Raw genomic sequence first — 26298 nt, forward strand, 5'->3', positions numbered from 1 at the left:
AGTCAACATAAATTTGAACTTGTATTTATTTGGGTTCAGTTATAACATGTTGTTGTTAATTGCCTTTGAGTCGGGTCTGACCCATAGCGACCCTGTACAGGGTTTCCGAGGGTGTAAATCTTTACGGGAGTAGAAAGCCTCATCTTTCTCGCGTGGAGCGGCTGGTAGTTTCGAACCGCTGACCTTAAGGTTCGCAGACCGATTCGTAACCACTACGCTACCAAATCAAAGCACTGTCCTCTGAAACAAAGCAGGCAATCACTATTCAATAAACGCGCTTGATTTATTTTGTATAAAAGGGTTAAGTTTTATAAAACCAAACTTTTATAAAAAGTTTAACATGAATAAGTACATAATTACACTTCTTTTTGCAGAAATATACATATCTGCCACTATACAAGAAAACTCTAATTAAAGAGTTCACAAAGTTTCACTCAATATTATGGTCAGGAATTACGTTTTTGATGCAAGCCTATTGAATGCTGTATATATAGCCTATTGAATGCTGTGTACATACAATGAGGCATGCGTCAAAAATGTAATTTGCGACCATAAGACTTCATTTATGTAACTGAACACCGGATTCTTCTGGTATTCATGCTCCACCTTTGAAAAAAGATAAAGTCTGCTTAAATTGGGCAATTCCTTGTGATTTTTAACGTTTTCGCTCCCCATGGTGGGAATAGTATATAAAGAAATCCTTCCAGCTGCAGAAAGGGCATTTAAAAGTCTTTTTCATAAATAACTATTATCAGTCCTGGTCATTCTCGAGAAGACCCTATGGAAGATGTTCATTTAATTTTCCTTCCATTTTTTTTTCTAACCGTCCATTCAATTTGTTGTTGCCTTCCCCTGTGAAACGGTTGAAAATTAAGTTCAGCGCCTTAAAAGATCCTTTGGCGTGGCTGTTGTTTTGCAAAACAAACAAAACAAAAACCCCACACAGTCATGAACATCATTTACTTAGCTACAGAATGCCTTGCTGTCATTTGACATTAACTCAGAAGGGGAATTCAGAAGCCTGTAAGGACAGAATACTGATGTCCATTTTGAGGGTGGTCAGCAGCGTCCTGGAGGACAGGTTTTGCCCGGGCGTCTGATGGTGAAGGCTGACAACAGTGGGGCGCGAATCCAGGGAGATCTGCAGGTCCAAGATGCAGTTGATGATGTGCTGTAGGATTTCCATCTTGCTCACTTTGGTCTGGGGGATGCTGGGTATCAACTCCTTGAGCTTTGAGTAACTGTCGTTCATAGTGTACAGCAGACTCAATGGGTCGTCCACCGGGGGTTTACTCCAGGAAATACCCAGGTTGTGGTCCGAAAAACTGTTTTCCGTAACAGACCTCGCTGGACTGAACGCTTTCGTGTTGAATGTGGGTGGAAAGAGAAAATGAACTAAAAAGGGAGCGAATTACCCCGGAGTTCAAGCAGTCTCCTCCGCCTGCTAAACTACCTCTACTCTGCAATGAGATCGCCTCAGAATCTAAAATTTATTTTTAAACTTAAAAGCTATTAGGCCTGGTTAGCAAAGGCCGCAAACTCAAAGAAGAGAGTAGAAAGTGAGAGCAAGTTTTGAACCAGGGGACAATAGAGTTTAATTGAAGGAATAAATCCGTTGCCATAGGGTCAATTCCCTGTCATGCAGACACTATAGGACATTGCATAATTGCCTCCAAGGGGTTTCTAAGGTTATAATTTTCAACAAAACAGTATGGCACATCTTTCTTCTGTGGAGCAGCTAGGGGACTCAGAACTCTTAAGCACTGTACCACTAGGAATCACTAGCTGAAGGAATAACCAATGCACTATCATGGAATCAGTCCCAACTTACAGCAACTTCATAAGGCAGAGTACAACTGCTCCCGTGGGTTTCAGAAACTGTACATCTTTGTGGGATCAGAAAGCCTCATCTTTCTCCCTGGGAGCGAATGGTTGCCTTGAACTGCTTTGTGGTTAGCAGCCCAACATGTAACCCACTATGCAGCCAGAGCTTCTTAACTGAAGGAATGTTGTTGCTATTGTTAAGTGCTGTCAAGTCTGTTAGGATTTAAAGTGACCCTGTAGAGGATTTCCAGAGAGTGATTGGTGGGTTTGAAACCCCAACCTGTGGTTAACATTCCGGTGTTTATCAAATTGGTGGCTTGAGTTCTAATTTAACTAATTGTGAAATGGGTTTCCCTTGGCTTTCTTTTCCTATCTAACTTCCCATTTCCTACCTAAAATCCACCACTCATTTGTCACTTTGTCACATTCTGGTGGCTTGTGTGTTTCTGTGATGCTGGAAGCTATGCCACTGGCATTTTAAATACCAGGGGGGGGGGCTCCCATAGTGGCCCAGCTTTAACAGAGCTACTGGACTAAAACAGACTGGGAGGAAGGAGAGGAGGAACACTTCTGAGGGTTTAACCATTTGTCTGTCAGTTTGTCACACTGTGGTGGCTTGCATGTTGCTGTGATTCTGGAAGCTATGCCACCCATATTTTAGATATCAGCAGGGTCACCCATGGTGAGCTGAGCTTCCAGACTAAGACAGATTAGGAAGAGGGAGAGGCAAACTACTTCTGAATGTTTGGCCACTGAAAACCTTGTGAATAACAGCAGAAGAACATTTTGAGATATAGTGCTGGAAGAAGAAAACATTTTGAATTGTAGTGGAGCATCGTCAGCTATATTGTGGAAGTTTGAGCCCCTTAGGTTGGAAGGCTCTCAAGATATGACTGGGTACAAGCTGCCTCCTCAGAGTAGCAGCAGCAAAGACTCAAGCATAACAACAATTATGAGGATGGCGCAGGACCAGGCAGTGTTTTGTTCTGTTGTGCTTAGGGTCACTATGAGTTGGAACTGACACAATGACATTTAACAACAGCCGCCATTGAAAACCTTATGCATATCAATGGAACATTTTCGGGTATGGTGTTAGAAGATGTGTCTCTCAGGTTGGATAGCACTCAAAATAACTGAGGAGTGACTCATCAAAGTAGAAATGGTAATTATTGTTGTTAAGTGCCATTGAGTGAATTCTGCCTCATAGTGACTCTGTATAGGGTTTTGGAGCAGTGGCTGGTGGATTTGAATTGCCAACTTTGTGGTTAACAGTCCAGTGCTTATCCTCAGCACCACACCAGGACTCCCCTAAGTAGATATGACCTTAATGATGCTGATGGAGCAACTAACAGCTACAAATTCAAATGTATTGGAATGTGATATGTATTAAGTATGAATCTAGAAACATTGGAAATAGTGAAAAATGAAATGGAATGCATAAAGATCAATATCTTAGGCATTGTTGTTATTGTTACATGACGTTAAGTCATTTCTGACTCATAGTACCTTCCTCACAATTATTGTTATGCTAAGTCCATTGCTGTCACCTCTGTGTACTTCTTTCAATTCAGGTGTGTTTGTTCTTCTGGCAGTTCATGGTACATTCAATATTCTTCTCTAATACCAAAATTCAAATGCATCAGCTCTTCTGTGGTCTTCCTTATCCACTGTCCAACTTTCACATGCATTAGGCAAATCTGCTGCAAAAGACCTTTTTGTGGTGTTTAAGAGCAAAGAGATCACTTTGAGGAATAAGGTATACTTGACTTTATTCTTTATTAAATCAAAATGTACCAAAAGAACATTTAGGATTCTCTAAAATGTTAATTTAATTTTTAAGACTTCTTTTACGATTATTTAGTTCTATCAAATTAGATTACTTGCTCTTTCCCAGATACAACCTATCTCCTTGCCTTGGAAAAAGATTCTCTTTAAATTCTTCCTGTTGAATTCCTTCATATTCTGTATGGCCAATCTCAACAAATCACCGCTTCATGAAGCCGGCTGTACTTTCCCAACAGCTATTTGTGTAGATGACAAATACCTGGACTCTGGTATGAGTTAGTGAGTTCTTTAGATGCAGGACCCTGTGCCTGTCTAATTTGTCTTCCACCAAATTGCATACTCCAGCTTTGATGATGCAACAGATGGCCAATGAATATTTATTAGACTGAAGATTGAGTTTATGCTCTTCAACTTTTCCTTACTCACTGCATTCAGGCTATCCCCTAGGATCAAGCTTCAGCCCTCTCCACAAATTATTCCCAAAGATAAGCTCAACCTGCAGCTTTCCTCGTTTATGTGATAAAAACCAAAAACCAAACTCATCGCTTTCAGTAGATTCCAATGCATGAAAACCTTAGATTTACCGAATAGAACTACCCCTAAGGCTATCCTTGGCTCTAATCTTTAACATACTATCTACATGTTTTAGAGCATTTTCTGCTTATTATAACAGTAAGCAATGAACCAGGACATAATTTTCTCCTAAAATTAGGGGAAGTCTAGTTGTTTAAGAGGAGCTCTAGTGGCTTAGTGTTTAAGTGTTCTACTGTTAATCAAAAGGTCAGCAGTTTGACCCTACTAGAGGAGAAAGATGTGGCGTCTGCTTCTGTAAAGATTTACAGCCTTTGTAATCCTATGGGGTAGTTCTAGCCTATCCTTGAAGGTCATTGTCAGTTGGAATCAACTTGAAAGCAACAGCTTTATTTGTTTTGTTTTTTAAGAAAGAACTCAGTATAAAACAGAATAATTCTCAAATTTATTGTCATTCTGGAGTATTGAATGTTAAACCAGTTTAGTAAAAGTTCTCTTATTTTTTGAGAGGTTTAGAATGCACTTTGTTGGTGGCATTAAGTGCCATTGAGTTGGTTCTGACTCATAGTGACTATATATATAAGGTTTCCAAGAGCGACTGGAAGGTTTGAACTGCCAACCTTGTGGTTAGCAGTCCAGTGTTGATTGTACACCACCACATCAAGACTCCAGGATGCTCTTATTTTATTTAAATTAAAAGAAAGTTAGATGTGTCTAGAGAAGTTTGCCAGAGATTTCTATATGAAATATTGGGCGTTTCTCAGCATCTGTTGTTGTTAAGTGTTATTGAGTCGGTTCTGATTCATAGCGACCCTGTATAGAGTTTCCAAGGAGCTGCTGGTGGGTTTGAACTGTTAACCATGTGGTTTGAAGTCAAGTGCTGATCCTACAGTGCCACACCTAGAACGGTATTGGTAAATTGTCTTTTTTTCTGTGGAGTCAATGTCTACAATCTGGATAGTTATAAACTGAATGGTGGTGACTGGTAGTTACAACTGGAAGGGCACATCAGTATCTTCTGGAGATTTACACATTCCTGAACTCTACATATGCCAGATAATTTTCACTGGTAACCAGGCATGTAATTTCTTTCTTTCTTTCTTTTTTTTAAATCTCCAAGATGGTTCTTTCACCATACTTATCCAATATGTATGCTGAGAAAATATCTGAGAAGCTAGATTATATGAAGAAGAATGTAGCATCAGGATTTGAGGAAGATTCATTAACAACCTGAGATATGCAGATGATACAACCTTGCTTAAAATAAAATTCTCACTGATGAAGATCAAAAAGCATAACCTTCAGTATGGGTTGCATCTCAATATAAAGAAAACAAAAGTCCTCACCACTGGAGAAATGAATAACAGCCATATAAATGGAGAGAATATTGAAGTTGTCAAATATTTCATTTTGCTCGGATCAATAATCAACACTCATGGCAGCAGCAGTCAAAAGCTCAAATGAAATATTGCATTAGACAAATCTGCTGCACAAAACCTCTTCACAGTGTTCAAGAGCAAAACTGTCAGTTTGAGGACTAATGTGTGCCTGACACAAACCATGCTTTTTTCCCCCCAATAGTCTTATATGCATTGGACAATGAATGAGGAGTAATGTATAAGAGCTGATACATTTTAGTTATGGTGCTGGAGGAGAATATGGGAAGTCCCATGGACATCCAGAAGAACAAACAAATCTGTGTTGGAAGAAGTACAGCCAGAATGCTCCCTAGAAGTTAGGAAGGCCAGGCTTAGTCTGTCATGTTGTTGTTGTTAGGTTCCATTGAGTCAGTGCCGACTCATAGCGACTTTTATGCACAGCAGAACGAAACAATGTCCAATCCTGGGCTGACCTCACTACTTTTGCCACACTTGAGTCCATCGATGCTGTCACCTGGCCAATCCATCTCGTTGGGGGTCTTCCTCTTTTTCTCTGACCCTCCATCTTACCAAACATGATATCCTTCTCCAGCGACTGTTCCCTCCTGACAATATGTCCAAAGTATGAGAGATGAAGTTTGGCCATCTTGGTCTCTAAGGAGCACTCTGGCTGCACTTCTTCCCAAACAGATCTATTGGTTCTTTTGGCAGCCCATGGCACTTTTAGTATTCTCCTCCAACACCATAATTCAAAGGCATAGCTGGAACATATTATCAGGAGGGACCAGTCCCTGGAGAAGCACATCATGATTGGTAAAATGGAAGGTCACTAGGAAAAGAGAAGACCCCCAACAAGATGGATTGGTACAATGGCAGCAGTAATGGGCTCAAGTGTAGCAATGATTGTGAGGTTGGTGCAGGACCAGGCAGTGTTTCGTTCTGTTGTGCATAAAGTCACTATGAGTCGGTACCAATTCGAAGGCAGCTAACATCAACAACAACAAGATGGTTTTGATATATGTTGTTGCTGTTAGGTGCTGTCCAGTCAGTTCCAATTCATATCTTCCATAATGTATACCTACAGTTCAATACCAGTGGTTTGGGATAGACAGGGGCTACACATACATGTTCTTTAGGTGAAGATAACTAGAACCAAGGCCAGGAAAAAAGCTATACTTGACATAAATTTTTCTATAAAATATAATTATTTATTAAGAAAATGATGTATGTATTTATTAACTTCTTATGTCTTCTTAATTCCTAAATTAGAGTAAAACATGTACAATATCTCAGTATAAGACACAGGATGTATTTTGTTGGTTTTAACTAAGACAATCTGAGTATTTAAGACAATTTCTCCTTTATCCTAGCAGAAGGTTATTAGCAGTCTTTCAATTCTGGGACTCTTTTGGTACTTTTCCATGACTCCAGGCTCCATTCCAACTGTTCCTATCCTAACATCTTTTCAAAGGAAAAGTGTGATTTTTTTTTTTTTTCTTTCTGGAAGGCTCTGTATTACTTTGCAATCATTAATTATACTTAATTACTCTCTGCCTTTATGTTCCTTTGATCTGTGGACAACTGCCTGGTTACTGAGCCCCTGATTCTCTATCCTCTGGCTCTGAATTACCTTCTCAAAAGAAAAGTGATACTTTTGGATCTAAACTCACTACTAATTTCCTCATTCAGAGCCTTTCTTCATTTATGTATCACATGTCTTCTTCAAAAGTACAGACTCTTTAAAATCTTAACTCTTAAAAATCATCAAGCAAAATGGGTCTTAAACAGGTTATATAGGTGATGTATAGCTATTATTAGTATTAAATGTCATTATATATTTTCTAGAAAACCATAAGTGTTCATTTAATGCAGGGAGGTAAGTCTCAGGATGTCCCCAGGTCTGTCCCACACGGATGCTTTCTATGTGAAGTAACCTTTCAGCAAAGTCCTTTTGGGCCTCTTATCCATTTACATGGTGGTCAGCAACTGGGATTTCAGTCTAGAAAAGTGTTTATCCAGATTGTAATAAATACACACAACATTTATTGGGTTGTTGTTGTTGTTAAGTACTGTGGAGTTGGTTCTGACTCATAGTGACCCTGTACAGGGTTTCTGAGGCTGTAAATCTTTATGGGAGCAGAAAGCCTCATCTTTCTCCTGCAGAATGGCTGGTAGTTTTGTACTGCTGACCTTGAGGTTAGCAGCCTGATTCGTAACTGCTCCTTATTTATTGAGTAGTTCATGTGATAGTCATGATGTAAAACAAATTGTAGTTCTCAAAACAGCCGCACGAACAGATGTCATTCTCATATTCCATATGAGAAAATTAAGATTAAGGGAGGGAAGTAATTGTATAATGTCAATGTAACTGTGTGGTATGCTGTTTTATCTTTCTCACACATTGCAATTAAGTCAGTGTCCATTTGGACCACTAGCCCATGTCATTGAGACTTACCCACTGCTGTCGAATCTATTCTGACACATGGAGACCCTATGAGGCAAAGTAGAATTGCTTCCTAGTTTGAATTTCAGACCTGTCTGTTAGCAGTCCAACACTTAACTTGCTGCATCAAAGAGACATTGAAGGCCAGAATCAAAGTAGCAACAACCAGCAAAGATTGAAACTAAGGCTAATTGAATAAAAGAGATGGTTTGTCCTTTCCCTTTCCTACTTCCTACTCCACTCCAATGAACTTTCTTGTTGGAGGTACGTACTGGTGGAGCTAGGGACTGAAAGACAGATTAAGAGAGATTTAGAGTTTGGGATTAGACGTGATCCTAAAAATGAAAAAAACTGGGCTGATCTATAGTAATACAAATTGACCCAAAATGTATAGAATCCATTCAAGATATTTTTAAGATCTGAAAAGAAGTTTTCTGCTCAACATCAAAGACAGAACTGAGACTTCTCAATAAATATGTTATAGTTTTGGGAGCTTGTCCATTTCTCTAGAGGCAGTTTATTTCTGTGTATAGTAAATACATGTGTTTACCAAAGGACACATCAGTTGGTGTGATTGACTGTGTAATAGAATCAATGCGCTACTTTAGCATCCTCAACATTGAATGAGGTCACACTATGGGCAGATGCTCTGAATGTGGCCCCTTTATGGTTTTTTGTGCTGGAGGTACAGTGGTTTAATTGTTGGGATTCTCATGGGACTGAGGGTTGTGGTCTTCCCACTGCCTTGTTCTCTGATATTGGTGGATTTTCTAGCCCTAACACCCTCCACCATTAGCTTTCTGCCACAATCCAGTCTTTCGCCAGCACCTGCAAAGCAGATTTTTTGAGTAAGCTACCAGGAAAGACAGCTGGAGCACAACTGATTTCCATATTGTCCATTTGGCCTTCAGGAACTCAAGTATATTTGCCACTTCAAACAATCCTCTCTGTCCACCATGATGCTAGTCTCATTCCCTTTTCCTCTACTCATATTAGCAGAGGCTAACCATACCCACATATAGCATCTCTTTATAAGTACAGCCTTTTGGAATGGTCCCCCAATCACTGTCAAAGTTTCCCAGAGAAGAAAGAACAGCCCCCTGTCTTGGAAGAGTGCATTCCACCATCCCTACACGTGCAACTTCCCCTTCTCTCCTTTTTCTAGAAGAGCTCTAAAACTGGCACTGTTTCTTCACTAAATATTTGCAAGAATGTATCCTCAAGAACCTTGAGTTTTATTTGAAGCTCTGGGGAGCTTCAAACTAATTCTACTGCCCAGAGTAACACCACAAACCAACTGAATAATTATCTCTTGTGTAAGCATCAAGGCATAATTATGCTTTAAACCTCCCAGGTGATTCCAATGTGCCGTCAAAGTTACATACTGTGCAGAGCCTAGAAGTGGGGGGAGATTGTTATAAGCCTGGGTTTGCACCTCTTGATACGACCTGATGAATGGGGGGCTACTACTCACAGGTATTGACACATGGGCTACTTCTCTTGTTTCTGCCTGTGGGGCCCAGAATGGAAAAATCTTACTGTTACACAAGAATGAAATGTATCTTCAAGTCCAGAAAGTGGTGTGAAAAGAAGGGTTGCTGCCTTTCTCAGCTGTGACCTCAGAAAGGGGGATATCATTAGATTAAACAACACTAAGGACTTGTGCTATGGAGGGATTCACATGTGTGTAAACTTGTTTTTATTCCTTCAAGTCCAGGACAAATGAAACAGACCTGGCATGTGGTTATTTTCTCTCTCTCTCTCTCTCTCTCTCTGTATGTGTGTGTGTTTGAGGAATGCATATGCTGTGGCTTTTTGTTGTGGTGTAACTAACTGTAATGGATGCAAAATGAATGTTGCTGAAGAGAGAAAATTCTACACATTCAAATGAGACACAAAACCAATTGTAAAGTTTGAGAAGTTTGATACAGACCTAGCAAAAACCCACAATGACCAAAATGATTTTAAAAAAACAAAAACAAAACAATGTTGTTATAAAGAGTTTTAAAGTACAAAGAGCATGGTATTTGCCGTCTGAAACCTTGTGTTCTGGCCTTGAGTCCACCACTTCCTGGCTTTGGATGTCAGCTGGAGCGGTGTTAGCATCTTGACTGGTAGAGACTGTCCTACCCATGAACAGATCTTGGTTTGCTGCTATTTCTTTATGTCTCTATGCTACAGCTTCCTCATTTGTAAAATGGTGATCAAAGTGACTCTAACATCAAGGTTGTTATGAGGATTAAGTGAGCTAATATTCTCAGATACTTGGTATATACCATTAAATAGCTAAAATAGGATGTCATTAGAACTTTCTGGGCTTTGGTTTCCTCATCTCTAAAATGTATATTTTAATGTCTCTAGGTCCTCCTTGCAATGCAATTTAATGATCCTACATAGATTTGGCATGAGCCCTGGCAGAAAATACTTGTGGTGCTGTGGACTAAATAACAGGCTGCTAACTGCAAGATCAGCTCTTCAAACCCAACATCAGCTAATGTCTGCTTCCATGAAGAGTTACAACCTCTGAAACCCTATGGAGCAGTTCTTTCCTGTCCTGTAGGGCCATTTTGAAGGCGCTCTGGTAGAGTAGTGATTACGAATCCGACTGTGAACCGCAAGGTCAGCAGTTAGAAACTACCAGTTGTTCCATAGGAGAAAAATGAGGCTTTCTGCTCCCGTAAAGACTTACTCCACGGCACATAACCAATCAACCATTATGAGTCAGAATCAACTCTAATGCAGTGGACTGGCTAGTTGATTGCCATAGGTTTGTTGTTTTTTTCTAGTTACGTTTTTTGCCTATTTATATTCAATTAACACACACAAACAATTTTGGATGTATATGTCCTGATGTGGCGCTGTAAGATAAGCACTGGACTGAAAGATCGCTTATTCAAACTCACCAGCTGCTCCTCGGTTGCTATGAGTTGGAATTAACTAGATGGCACTAAACAACAACAGTATATAACAATAAATCTTCACCAGTTATAAATAATATTGTGATATTTTTGTTGTGTGATATTGTTGTTATTAAGTGCCGTCGAGTCGGTTCCGACCCATAGCGACCCTGAACAGGGTTTCCAAGACTGGAAATCTTTACGGGAGCAGAAAGTCTCATCTTTCTCCCGTGGAGCAGCTGGTAGTTTCGAACTGATGACCTTGCAGTTCACAGCCCGATTCATAACCACTATGCTGCCAGAGTTCCTGTGTGATGTTAGTAAATATGAATAATTGGCTATTTAGGAAGATTACTTCCTGAAAGTGTAAGACACAGTTCATTATAATTAAGATGTCATGAAATTCGATACTCAAATTGGTGGGAAAAAGTCACCAATTTCTTTTACAATCAAACCACAAACCCATGCTTCACTTCCCACTGGTCTCTCTACCAGGAATGCCTTTTGCCTCCAGTGGCACTGCAGAAAGCCAAACTGTCCTTTAAATGACCAGCTCAAATGCCACTTCATTGATGTTTCTTGGGAATAACCATTATGAACTCCCTTAGAAACTTGTATCAAACTCTGGCAGCAATTTTTGCATTATACTGTCAACTATAGTTATTTGAGGTATCTTTGTGTAGTGCAAGTGGTTACGGTTTCTACTTAACCATTAACTAACAAGTGAATGGTTCGAATTCACCCAGAGGCACCTCTGAAAAAGGACTAGAGAGCTGCTTGACAAAGTCACAATCTTTAAAACCTTATGGAACACACTTCTACTCTGCACACAAAGGGTTTCCTAGAATTAACAGCAGCTAACAACATAGTTATTAGTAAACTTGTCTTTTGTCTTTACCTTGTTGTTGTTAGGTGCTATCAAGTTGGTACCATCTCATAGTGACCTTATGCACAGCAGAACGAAATGCTGCCTGATCCTGGGCCGACCTCACTATTGTTGCCACGTTGAGTCCTATATGGTACAGTTTATTGTATAACAACACACTGACAGAGAATGAACAGATTTGAGGAGGAAACAGTGTATTCTTTCAATTCACTTTCTTAGCTTTAAATACTTTGAAAATATTATAGACATATTTTTAAACTGAAATATATTATCCTTGAAGTCTATTTTTAAATTGTATAATTTTATTGCTTGGCCCTGTCTGTACTTATCAGATTGTCCCCTGCTTGACTGATCTTAGATCTATTAAAAACCACTCATGCCAGGCAAAGTCATGTTTTCTGGCCAAGTCAAAGTAGAGGAATCAGGAATCCGTTATGTAACCCCAAAATTAAGCAGCACTGTGGCTGGTCCTCTCATGTTATGCAACAAGATATTTGTCTATTATGGCAAAATTATTCATCGGACTTCTGGAGTATAAGACATAAAAACAATATTTTAATAGCATTGATATGTGAAGTACTTTAAAACTTCTTGATAATTTCCTCAACATCCTATAATGTAAACAGGAAGAACTTACTATGATGATAGTTTAGTTATCTAAGGAATTAAGAATGTAGGCACTTTCCCAAGTCTGTACAAGGAGTTAGCATCAGAATAGCCTTGGCGTTTTGAAGGCAAACCTGCTCTCCAAATTCTGGTACTCTGAGAAGTCAGTCAGTGAAAAATAATCCCTCTTAATAAGATCTTTGTTATCTGTTCGATATTTCTATGGATATCTGTGTTAGGTAATTCTTAAATATGACACAGAAGTGTAAGTGGTAATATATAGCTCTTTTAGAAAGTCAATGATATAAGACTAGTAATATAAATGAAATATATTAGAAGTAGCTACTATTCCATCAAGAAAATCTTAATTACTTTCCCAAACATTTGAAAAGATGTTTTGAATGTGGACAGAATTATTCAGAGACATTAAGTTTGCATATGTTTCTATGTGTGTGTATCTACCGATATATATAAACTCTACAACTATCTATGCATAGGGATTCCTGGAGTGGCACTGAGGGATAAATCACTGAACTGCAAGATCAATTTGAACCACAAGGCTGGTGTCTCTATAAGTTGGAACCAACTTGACTGCACTTAAGAACAAAAACAACAATTCATACATATGTGTATAATGCATATGTTCATATAAGAGAGAGGAATAGTTTACAAGTCAATGAGTATTGACATGTTTTGAGACAGAAAAGATCATATATTTATAAATGTCAGGAATTTGGAAGGAGAATTAGAGCAACAATGAATATCTTAAAAGATGATATTTTAAAATTTCTTCCCTAATGAGTAGTTTGACAATTGATTTAGTTACGAAATATAGACTACTTCTCACTGATGAATAGTTACCATTTAAAAATTTTTTTATAGCAAAAAGTTATGCTTCATAATATATTTCAGACATGGAGATTATAGGGTTTTTTTTCCCAAAGTAGTTTATCTTTGTATAATAAAGTGTTCAGAGTAGGTGATTTCTAGCACTGAATCCACACCTCAATGATTACATCAAAGACCAAGAATCATTATATATCTTTTTTTTTTTTTTTAAATCTCAGCCATCTTTATTAGTGGTTCAAATGCACCAGCTGCTTTTCAGAAGCCCTATACAGGGTTGCTATGGGTCAGAACTGGTTCAATGGCACTTAACATCAACAGTCATTCTTACTATGTTGTGTTTTGTCTTTATGGATGTTGCCTTGTGGTAGCAAAGTGTTTTCTGAAATTTAAGTCAATATTCAACTCTGGAAGCTGGAGATAAGGGACATGCCTCTTGTGTCTCTTATCTGACAGAGCCACTGTGCTTCCTGGTAGAAGGCTGTTGTTGTTAAGAGCTGTTGAGTAGATTCTTACTCATAGCGGCCCTATGTAGGGTTTCTGAGGAGCAGCTGGTGGGTTTGAACTGCTGACCTTGTGGTTTGCAGCCCAGTGCTGATACTAAAGTGCCACACCAGAAGTCCTGGTAGAAGGTGAGGAGAGGTAAATATTGTGCAGCAATTAATAGTGTCTGTAATAGGGACATGCATTTATCCTTCACTACTGTAAGACACTTCCTTGATAATAAACTTCTTCTTATATGTTGTAGTTGTTGTTGTGTGCCGTTGAGTCGATTCTTACTCGTAGGAACCCCGTATAGGAGCAGCTGATGAGTTTGAACCACCAACCTTGCAGTTCAAACTGACCTTGAGGTTGAGTGCTTATAAACTTGCAATGCCATACCAGGACTCCTTTCTTCATATATATATTCACCAGTTCACTGGTTTTGCTTTTCTAGAAGACCTGCCTAAGACATGTGGTACTGAGAGAGTGGAGTTCTAGAGAAATAAAATCATATCAGTGAGTTTCCTAAATTGGTACTTGAGTCTAACTAATTTTAAAGACACTGGTATAGGGTAGAGGTATATTGAGTTCCACTTTATAGGAATCCACGTTGGACTGATTTTGTTTGATTCTCTTTACCACTTGTGAAATCAGAGGAAATCAGACATGGTCCCCACAAGGGTTTTGCAGTTTGTGTCAGGAACAGGATTTATTGCAATGGCTCCAGACTCATGGAAACATGAGGTTTTGTAAGAGAATGAACCAAGAAACTTGGGAAGTGAAACATTTGATTTTTAGGTGGTGAGATTGGATTTTGTTACCAGTAATGGCTGAAAGCGTAGTGATTATGAATCAGGCTGCTAACCTCAGGGCCAGCAGTTTGAAACTACCAGCTGTTCCGGGGGAGAAAGATGAGGCTGTCTGCTCCCGTAAAGATTTACAGCCTCGAAAACCCGGTAGAGGGTCTCGATAACTCGGAACTGACTCCACGGCACATAACAATAACAACAATGGCTGAAAGGAGTCCTCGTGTGGCACTGTAGGATAAATAAAGTACTGTACTGTAAGGTCCGTTTGAACTTCAAGGTCAGCTGTTTAAACTCACCAACTGCTCCTTGGAAACCCTATGCAGGGTCATTATGAATTGGAACCAACTTGCCAGCACTTAACAACAACAGCAACAACAGTGGCTGAAAAGAATATTGGAGATAAACTGGACAGGAGAGACACAGTTTCTGGAGTTGCCGAAAGCAGGTCATGCTAGCTGAATTAGATGGCTAATAGGGGGCCAGGACCCCAGACAATATGCATATGAATGGGGTTAGACCAAGAGAGAAGAAAAGATTGAACCTGAGTAATTTTTAAAAGTTTATGTGTTTGGCTGGTGTCCTGGTGTGGCGCTGCAAGATAGTGCACTGGACTGCAAGGTCAGTTTGAACCACAAGGACAGGTCAAACTCACCAAGCCGATCCTTAGAAACCCTAGACAGAGTCACTCTGAGTTAGAACTGATCTGATGGCACTTAGCAAAAACAATAACACCGTAACTTAACTAGCACTCTTTTACATAATAGTGCAGCCATGTATTCAATAAATGAGAATTACTCTGTGCTGTGAAAACCTTTGTTGTTGTTGTTGTTAAGTGCCGTCGAGTCGGTTCCGACCCATAGCGACCCTGTACAGGGTTTCCGAGGGTGTAAATCTTTACGGGAGTAGAAAGCCTCATCTTTCTCCCGCGGAGCAGCTGGTAGTTTCGAACCGCTGACCTTAAGGTTCGCAGCCCGATTCGTAACCACTACGCTACCAGAGCTTTACAAATGTCAAAATTCCTTTGTGAACTATATTTATTAATGCTTTATCTTTGATGTTCATGGAGAAAATCACAATTGATTGGTCAAACGATTATGGAGGAAACATAAAAAAATTAGATCCGGAATAAGAAGGAACTATAACCTTTGCTTCACAATGCACTAATGAATATATGATCATAAACCTCCTACATTTTTGGCATATGGTACCTGCACAAGAATTATTGATGTTCTTCTCATTTGCTTGACTCTTGAGCCTTTGACAGTGAGCAGATAGAGATCAGGTTTGGGCCAGATGTCTGTGCTCTATCATTCTAAAATCAGGATATGTAAGTCAACCTTTGAATTTATGTATGTATGTATGTATCTACCAAGATAAACATTTCCTTTGTGTCAGGAACTTTCTAGCACAGTGGAGATAAAAAGATGAAAGTTAATTCTTTCCTTTGACCTCATAACAAAGTGACATGAGTTTCTCAGTAACACCCAAACCAAAAACAAACCCCACTGCCTTTGAGTCAATTCTAACTCATCAAGACCCTGTAGGACAGAGCAGACCTGCCCCATAGGGTTTTCAAAGATCTAAGTCTTTATAGAAGCAGACTACCACATATTTTTCCCACAGAGCCACTGGTGAGTTCTAACCACTGACATTCTGGTTAGCAACAGAACTTTTTAACCACTGCAACACCGGAGCCCTCCTCAATAACACAGGATAGGAAAAAGTCAGTCTAAGAAAGTAGGTTACAATATTTTGTTATTAAGATTACTACCTTGAGAGTTTTTAGATCAAGCATCAGACTATAAGTATATGGTTAATTGGTCAGTTTTTAACTAGCTAAATAAAATTAGTAAGTATCATATCAAGAGCTGATTTTCCAGTTTGGGGAGATAGAGGTATAACAAATATTATTAGGTGATATAGTATTTACTTATTTTCAGGCCAGCTGTTTTGTCACCCCAAGACCATAACTTAAATTGCGTGCTATTTTATTGAATATATACATTCATAAATAATATATACTCAATGTTCACTCTAGAAGCATATAAATAAAAAAAAATTATTGATGGCAAAGAAAGGATTTAGGTTCGTAGGTATTTGTTTTGAAACGAAAATGATCTGGTTCCTGCACTAAGGCAAGGCATCTAATGTAAAAATTTTCATTTAAATTTCAGAGCCATATGTCTGTAATGTGTTCTGACCTCTACATTACAGATTTTGAAAGTGATTTTTAGGGGGTTGATCAGTAACTTGCATGAATTCTCACAGGTAATAGAACCATAATTAAATGCAAAAAACTGGACAATGCACAAGGAAGACTGAAGAAGAATTGATGTATTTGAATAATGGTGTTTCCGTAGAACATTGACTTTTAGAAGAAGAAAGACAAAACCTGTCTTGGAGGAAGTGCAGCTAGGATGCTCCTTTGAAGTGAGGATAGTGAAACTTTGTCTCTCAGTCTTTGGATATGTCATATGAGGGACCAGTCCCTGGAGAAAGACATCATGCTTGACAAAGTAGAGAGTCAGCGATAAAGAGGAAGATCCTCATCAAGATGGATTCATACAGTGATTGCAACAATGCACTCAGATATATCAACAATTGTGAGGCTTGTGTAGAACTGGGCAGTGCTTCATTCTGTTGTACATGGGATCACTATGAGTTGGAACTGACTCAGTGGCACTCAACAAGCACAACAATATAGCCGTGATAGCAGTTCTAGTAACTACGAGGGATTGCCACGTAAAAAAAAAAAAAATCTGTGTCCATTTCATCTAGCTAATTTGGTAGTGTTCATTCTGACCCACACTGGGACTCCTTGGAGAGCTTTAAAAAAATACTAATGCATGGATTTCATTCTATTATTAATTAACCCAATCTCTGATGTTGGAATCCAAGCATGAATATTGAAAAACAAAGCAAAATAACAAAAATTTCAGGGGATTATGTTGAACAGTTAAGGTTGAAAACCCATTGGTTCTTCTGTAGACCTGAGGATAGGCTTAATTGGGTTGTTAAATCAGAGTGGTCCATAGCCAGTGAGTTCTCAAACATTCAGTCCATGTGCTTTATGAACTGAAAGCAAATGCAGACAAGCTCTTCTGTCTTATTTAAAGTGTTGTCATGCAGTGTCATTTTTTCTGTGCTTTTGTTTCTGTTTCAGGTGACTCATGCATTGTAATCTCCTATTCTGCTGAACAGTATACTTACTTCATGTTGCAACTTAGACCCGCACAAGCTTGTCCCAGTTCTCTATTTATCTTTGTGGTCTTGGACACAGCCTTGAAATTTCGAACAAAGAAAGGCATTTATAAATGTAAAACAAGATTTCTGATAATCCTTTAGGAGGTATTCTTATTCATTTCATTATGTTAATTTTTATTTCTCACAGTGACCTGGCCTCCTTCTTGAAATAGATTAAAAACTGCTTGTTGATGTGGTGCTGTAGGATAAGCACTGAATGCTAACAGTAAGGTTCGCAGTTTAAACCCAGCAGTTGCTTCTTGGAAACCTTTTGCAGAGATGCTATGAGTTAGAACTGATTTGATTACATTTAGCAACAACACTGGCTAAGAGACAAAAAAAATAGGTGAAGGGGACACGTGTTAATATCAAGATTCATGTCATCAGGCCTGATTGAACTATTGGAAAAGAAAATTGAGTCATTTATGGTCTTTCTAATTCTCAATCTATTTTTCTTGGAATATTTTAAAATCACTGAGTAAAAATCTCTAATAGTTCAACACATTCATTTTAAAGGAACTGAGAGTGTAGTTTTATCACATACACACACATCAGCAAAGTAAAAATCATATCTTCTTTTTTAAAGATAAAATGGAGAAAATGGGACAGAGTTCACTCTGTTAGACGTATTCTTACTGTGAACAAAGTTCCCATATATTATGAGGATCATCCCTGAACTATCTTCACCTGTATCCTTTACAAATAGTTTTCTCTTAGCTCAGTTTTATTACCCCTATTCCTAACAAAGCTTTCTAATATTTTTGTATGAGAGTGAGTCAGAAAGTATCTACACTCCAGTTTTGTTAAAACGCCCATCCATGTCTACAGCTGATGACAACAATATGCGTGTGCATGAAAATGACAGTAGATTATGTGGCAAATCATTTGTAAATCAGCCATGGCTCTGCCTATGAAATAATCCATGACAGACTTGAGTTTTGAAAAGTTTGTGTGAGATAGGTACTGAAACAATTCATGGAAGAGCATAAACAGAAGTGTTTGGACATCTGCAAACAAAATTTGGACTTATACTCAAAGGAAGATAAAAGTTTCTTTTATAAAATCATTATTGGTGATGAGGCATGGATTCATCACTATGAGCCTGAAAATAAATGACAGAGTATGGAAAGGAAACATCCTCAATCACTGATCAAGAAAATGTTCAAAAGTCAACTGTGAGCTGGAAAACTGATGCTTACAGTTCTCTGGATTCTCAAGGGCCAGTATTGGAACACTGTTAGATAAAAGGCTCAACAATCAACAGCGGTTGTTACATTAAGATGCTCACTGAAGAGCTGAAGCCTAAACTTCAGATTAAACACAGAGAACTGCCACCCAAAGGCATTGTGATCTTGCATAACAATGCACATCCACACACCTCTGCCCACACTGTTGACACTCTGCTAAAACTTCATTTTGAAATATTAAAGTGTTCTCCCTGTAGTCCTGATCATGCTCCATCAGACTTTTACCTGTCTAGTACCCTGAAAGCAGCCCTTCAAGGATGAAGACTCACCTCTGATGAGGAATCTAAGAGAGTAGTGCATTAGTGGCTCATAGCTTAGCCTAAAAACATTTTAAAATAAGGGATTATGAAAGCTTGTTGACAGATGGACAAAATGTATTGAAAAGCAAGGAGATACCTTTCAAAAAATGATGTATTTGTCTTTTCTAAAAGTTGATTAAAATAAATTCTACAACTACAGTGCAAATAATTTTAAATTCACACTTGTATATCTACTTTTAAAATGATAAAATCACATTTTCTCCACTCCCACAGCAATATTGATGTAGTTGCTATGTGTCATCATAGGGACCTGTTTATGGTTTCAGAAGCTGTGAAACTTTATGGGAGCAGAAAGCCTCATCTTTTCTTCCAAGAAGCATCTGGTGGACTCAAAATGCTGACCTTGCAGTTAGCAGCCTAACACATAGCCCACTACACTCCAGGGCTTCCTGCCAAGCAATATTAGTTCACTAAATGACTTATTCGAGTCCCAATCTTACTGTTTATCACATATAAGACTTTAGGAAACCTGTTTTACTTCTCTGACTTGTGTTCATCTATCTCTAAAACAAAAATGATGTTACCTGCCTCTTCCTGTGATTGAAAGAACTAAAATGAGCTTAGCATATACTTTACTATGAGAATTATTAGTTGAATGCCTTATATTCTTATGGAAATTTAACACTGGTGAGTGGGGAAATTTTTATTTTGTATGTTGTCAGAGTACAAAGGAAATGTCATGCCATGAAGGAAGCTATCTGTTCTGCTTCCAGAGAAGACCTTCTGTAAGTCATACACTCATTGATATGCTTGTTTAGGTAGAAGTGAATACCCATTACCAGGCAGCCAATCACAAGAGTGCTAACCCAGCTGATTCTAGATGAGATGATCCACAAAAGTCAGGATACACAAAATTCAGCTTCTGGAAAAGAAATTAGGCTGATGCCTATAAAAAAGTGCTGTAAAGCTACAATATAGAAAATGTGGCCTCCAAACATTTGCAACAACACAGTGTGTTTCAGCCTGAAAAGGACAATCTGTACAAAAGATTCATGGACTGTCTTTGAAATATTGCTCAAAGATGCTTGCTGGGATACTGGTCAAATGTGCCTTGTGTCTTTTTTTTTTTTTTTTTCTGGCAACAGGGAACCCTTTATTCAAGGATTTATAAAAAACAGGGAGAAAAGTCTTAAGATTCTGCTCCCTCGTCCTTTTGAGGGCATGCCTTATTTACAAGAGGAGATTTAGATTACATGATCCCATAAAACTTGGCAGAGAGAAATTCAAAGCAAATATTTACTCTACTAGGATGGGTTAGCTGTGTTAAGGTAGTGAGACTTACCTTGTACAATTTTAAAGAAGTTTATTGAGTTGTTGATGGAATAACATTATCTGTGATGAACAAATGTTGAGAAACTGCTGGCGGATTTCTGGTAAATATTTAATAATACTTGTGAGTCAGATAATAGAAATGGAATAAAATTCCAAAAGAAGAAGTCAGATTTTTTATTTGCCTCAAAGTCATTATTAAGATGTTATTCAGAATAAGACTTTCCTCCATGTAATTGGTCATTTTGTTACTGGATTTTGTTGTTGTTGTTAAGTGCCCTTGACCTTTTGAATTGGTTCCAACTCATAACAAACTTGTATAGGATTTCCCAGGTTGTAAATGTTTATGAGAGCAGAAAGTCTCATCTTTCTCTGGCAGAATGGTGAGGGACTCAAACTGCCAATCTTGTGGTTTGCAGTCAAGTGCTTATCCTACAGAGCCACCACACTCCTTTGTTGTTTGGATAGCCTTCATAAGTATCTCAGGCAAGTTTACTCCATTTTACTAACAAACATACAGAAAAAGTGTGGCACTGCAGGTTAATGTACTGTACTGCAAGGTTAGTTTGAAGGGCAAGGTCTGTGGTTCAAGCTCACCAGTTGATCCTTATAAACCCTATTTAGGGTCACTATGAGTCAGAACTGACTCAACAGCACTTAATTGCAATAATACTGAATAATGCTTTAATCCTGATTTGGACTAAGGAAAAAACGTATTTGTTTCATGCTCTTTCTTTCTCTGTGAGTATATGTGTATTTATATATATATATTTACAACCTTATTTAGATCCTGAATGCCTAGACTCAGGTTCACTAAACACGTGGATGTTTATGTTGAAACTCTCTTAGTGTGAATCCTACCTGGCTAATTTTCAGCTCTTCACAGCCAGGATGCTGTGATATTTGATGTCCTAGAGATCTGGATATATTGGCACATGCCATCACACAAGAAATCAAAGCTACTTTCCAGAACATTCCAAGTGTACTCTGTAGCTGCTAATAATGAATAATAAACATCCATGAATCACTAATTGTGCCTACACTACAAAGAACAAAGTGCAGATTTGGTACTTGTCTGGTTATTATCCACCCATGTTAATCAAATTAATTTGTCCATCTACAGAGCTCTACTTTGCATTTTATTTCATAGACAGCCCAGTGAGTAAGAAGCCAAATATGTGGTTCTATCCTTTTAGGATAACTTTAAGTGTAGTCTAAATAATTGCCTTGGAATTGTTTATTATGTCTGATATAATATTCTTCCTGAGGTACGTATATACTATTTATTTCTGCTTGAGAATTTCTAACAAAGCAAACATTTACACAAAGAAGGTATTCCCTGTTAGATGCAGTGATGGATTGCGCCAGTGGTACCAAAAGATATATAACTGTGTTGTGTTTTCCAAAACTTTATTTACTGTATCTGTTTTGCCAGGGAGATGTGGTGTCTCTCAAGGATATGCAAAATATCTTGTTGACTTTCCAGAGGAACTTTTACATGGCTGCAATAGAGGGGCCACACTGGTTTTTCTCCCAATCCGCTTACCAATCAATTGCTGTCCAAAGCCATTTTTGACTTATAAAAGAACATCGCAAGTAGGGCAAGGGAAAAGAAGAGGAAAGATGTTAAGATAAAATTTCTACAGGAATTACCAAAAATTCATCCCACAGAGAAAGTTCTTCTCAATTGCTTCTTGATCATGAAAACCTTTTCACTTGCCTTGTCAAGGTCTTGTTGATACCTGGGTGGTATTGAGCAATTTAAAAAGTTTGTTCATCAACTTTGATTCATCTTAATTTACGAAAGAACAGATAAGACAGAATTATTTATCTTGTCCCCCAAAGGCTAAGGATTTGTAATGCCAAATGCTTCATTCTCTACTTAGAGCAAACACATTAGTCAAATGTGGTATACTGACTCATAAACCACACATTAGGGCTGAACATGTTCTGTTATAAAAATTTTAAATTCCCTCTAGACATACAACTTGACTCTGGATTTAAACTATATAACATCTTTTGTTTAAAAGCTGGTTTTGGAGAGTAAATCAAGTCATATAAGCAGTAAATGACCTTTTCACCACTCACAGATTTCACTGGATTCAGGGGGAAAAAGCCTGTGCATTTTGAGCTTCCCCTCTGAAATCAGTGCACTTCCTTAGGATTTTTTACTCAGTGATTCTGAATTTGAGGTTGGAACAAATTTCTTCCTGGGTGCTATAGGAAAGAAAGAAAAGAAAGAAGGAAGGAAGGAAGGAAGGAAGGAAGGAAGGAAGGAAGGAAGGAAGGAAGGAAGGAAAGAAAGAAAGAAAGAAAGAAAGAAAGAAAGAAAGAAAGAAAAGAAAAAAGACCAATGTTTGCCACACAGAGGTAACATTTAGATAGTGTGAGGCGTGGTCTTGCTGCATCAAATTGAACCTGAATCTTTTTACCCTAGAGACCTTTACAGTCTAACCACTAGAATCAAACCATAAGTACCAGGTTAAACTTACTGCACATGGTCTAGAGTCATATTATTTTGATAAGGAACCAGCAATGCAAGAAATTCCTTTAAAACACACACACACACACACACACACACACACACACACACACACACAAAAACAACAACAGCAAAAATATTTGAGTTTTGAAGAAAGAGTAGTTGAACAGCTGACTCATTTTTCTAAGGAACACTTCATGAAGTTACCCAATCAAGTCAATGTACTGCCCTATTTTCTACAAGAAAAACAAAATGCTCTTACAGAATTAATAATAAAATAAAATAAAAAGAAGAGTTTTTATTCTTCCCTGAAATCAAGAGAATCTTTTAAATCTTGAGAATCATTTAAGCATTCATCTACACTTAACTCTTTAGAAACTTTTAGAAACTGTACTGCTAACTACAAGGACGGCAGTTCAAACCTACCAGCTGCTCCTCAAAAACCCTTTACAGTGTAACTATGTGTCAGAACTGACTTAATTGCACTTAACAACAACACCAACATGGATATCTTTATACAAATTTTCTAAATACAGATATTTCCATTTTATGTATGCCAAGGAGTCCTGGTGTCGCACTGTAGGATAAGTACTGATTGACTAACCACAAGGTTGGTGGTTCAAACCTACCTGCCTCTCCTCGGAAACCCTATACAGTGTGGCTATGAATTAGAACTGACTCAATGGCAATTAACATCAACAACATATATGTGAAAATCACCCGACAACTATCTCCACTGAACTTAGAGTACTTGCAACCCACCTCTCCATACTTCTTCATTTCCCAACAGAATCAAGCTGACCTTTGAATGCTGAAGTCAGGGAAAATAGACTCTTGTTATGAGCAGCTAGGCCATGAGGAAAATTTCCATGTGATACCAGACTATACTTGCCAGGGACGGGAAGTGAGAAATTATGCTGACAATACATCTGATGAAACCCATGCAGTCTGGGAATTAATAAATACTGTGTCTATTAAGTCCTTTTTTTCCCCAGTATGAACAGCTACTATAAGCCAGACTTGGTTCTGTGACGTCTTTTGCACTTTTGGTCTTATACTCTACAAAGTAAGTAAAACAATAATGTTATGAAGTCATTGTTTTTAAGCGCCGTCAAGTCAGTAGTGACTCATAGTGGCCTTTTATAGGGTTTCTGAGGAGTGCTTGGTGGGTTTGAATTGCTGACGTTGTGGTTAGCAGGCCAGTGCTTATCCTACACCATGACTCCCATAACATCATAGAAACCTTCATTAAAGTTTTTTTTTTTTTTTTAATGTGAAGCTGTTTCTTGATATATCCTCCATTAAGGTGAACTCACTTTGGAAGGCAGTGTTTCCATCTAAACCATCCTGGAGTTAATGTGCTGGACTGTAAGTTTGGCTTGTATGGCAAGATTGGTGGTTCAAACTCACCAGCCACTCCTCAGAAATCCTATACAGGGTCTCTATGAGTCACAACAAACTTGACAGAACTTACCAACAATAAACACTTCCCTGAAGAATACTATGCTCTTCCAATTATTCCATGTCAAAATAGTAGTTCTGACATCATTGAGGAATTCAAGTTGCTTGCCTTTTAAATGTTCTTTGTTTTGGGGGAACAAAAGGAAATCTGAAGGGGCAAGATCAGGGCTGCAGGATAGTTTGGGTAAGGTTTCACAGTGAAACTTTAATAGGACAGCCCTTGGGAATCTCAAAAAATAAGCAGGTTCATTGTTGTAATGGAAAACAATTCCTTGGTGCTATTTTCCTGTCTGTTTTCTTATCAATGCAGTTTTCCATTTTCTTACTTACTCCTAATCAGTCCCCATGACTGTCCTGTGTCCTTTGAGAAAATCTGTCTTTGGAACTCCCTAAAACAGATACCACAGACTTCTGAGCTGACCTGTTTGCCTCCAATTTAACTGACTCAGCAGATCCTGCTGGAACCCACTCTTGACGGAACCTCTTTCCTAAAGATACTAAGAAGAGTGCATTACCGGGAGATGGTATCTGTAGCTCTCATCACAGAGACAACGTTAAGCACATTTTGTTTGGAATAAACCTGTGTATATAGAAATTGAAACCTTAGTAACAATACTTTTTGACTTACCTTTGTATACTGTCTCATCACCCTCTAGTAGCCATAGCATGGTCTAATGGAAAGTAGGAGGGCTTTCAACCAAGAGTCCTGAATTCATACTCAAGCATTGGCTTCAGCTACTTATATAACCTGAGCCTCCAATTTCTGATAAAGATTAGAAAATAATAACTGCAGGTTAATGAGCTAGACTGCAAAGTCAGTTTGAACTACAAGGTCAGTGGTTCAAGCTCACCAGCTATGCTTTGGAAACTCTATACAGGCTCACTATGAGATAGAACCAGCTCAATGGCACTCAACAACAACAAAATATTTTAAATAGTTGACATACTCAGGAAATTTTAGTTAACAGTTGTTCTGGTCTTATTTGACATATTAGGGAAATTATTCAGGGAAATGGCAACAGCAAAGAGAAAGTAAAGGAATGGAGGATATGATTAGAAAATGACATTTCAGGAAAAGTGTGAGATTAACTGTGGCACAGGCAGGTTATGAACCAAGGTAGGATGGGTTATCTAAGAAAAGAATTTGAAAACAGATGGATAAGAAAGATAATTGTACCTAAAACTGGAGTCCAGAATTCCCTATTGAGTAGCGTGGTTGGATTGATAGTGAATGAGCCAACTTGACTGTGTTTTCCAGAATCATCTGCAGGATGGAGTCCATCCTTTGCCTGTCAGGAAGGGTAATCTTTGCCTGGACTCTTGAGAGGATGGGGATTTGTATATAATCATTGCCTTTCCCTCAGTTAAAAAAAAAAAAAAAAGTTATATATAGGGCCTGAGGGACCTGAATCAAAGTAGGGAAGTTTGTTGCAAAGTATCCTTGGGTAAAACCTTTCCTTTCTGCTAAGGCTGCAGGAGTGTAAAAGAAGTTGAGAGAGATAGAGGCCTAGGTAAGCAGATTTTGGAAGGAGTGGAGGTGAGGAACAGATAAATATCTTCTTTTCTCTTATTACATACTTTCTTTTCCAATTTTATCTTTATGTCCTGAGATTCTTGATTTATATTGGAAAAAGGAGCAAAAAGTATTGAACAGTATTTATTTAGCACCATTCTACTCAGTCAAGAGCAAGATGTCAGTTTGAGGACTAAGGTGGGCCTGACCCAAGCCATTGTATTTTCAATAACCTCATATGCCTGTGAAAATTGCACAGTGAATAAGGAAGACC

General features: G+C 38.3%; 1 pseudogene; it reads right to left on the reverse strand.

Annotated features, from left to right (window-relative positions):
• Positions 1-963: 963 nt before the first annotated feature.
• Positions 964-25179, reverse strand: LOC102814110 (annotated as a pseudogene).
• Positions 25180-26298: the final 1119 nt, after the last annotated feature.

The sequence above is a fragment of the Chrysochloris asiatica genome, unplaced genomic scaffold (genome assembly GCF_000296735.1).
Source record: "Chrysochloris asiatica unplaced genomic scaffold, ChrAsi1.0 scaffold00006, whole genome shotgun sequence".
NCBI lineage: Eukaryota > Metazoa > Chordata > Mammalia > Afrosoricida > Chrysochloridae > Chrysochloris > Chrysochloris asiatica.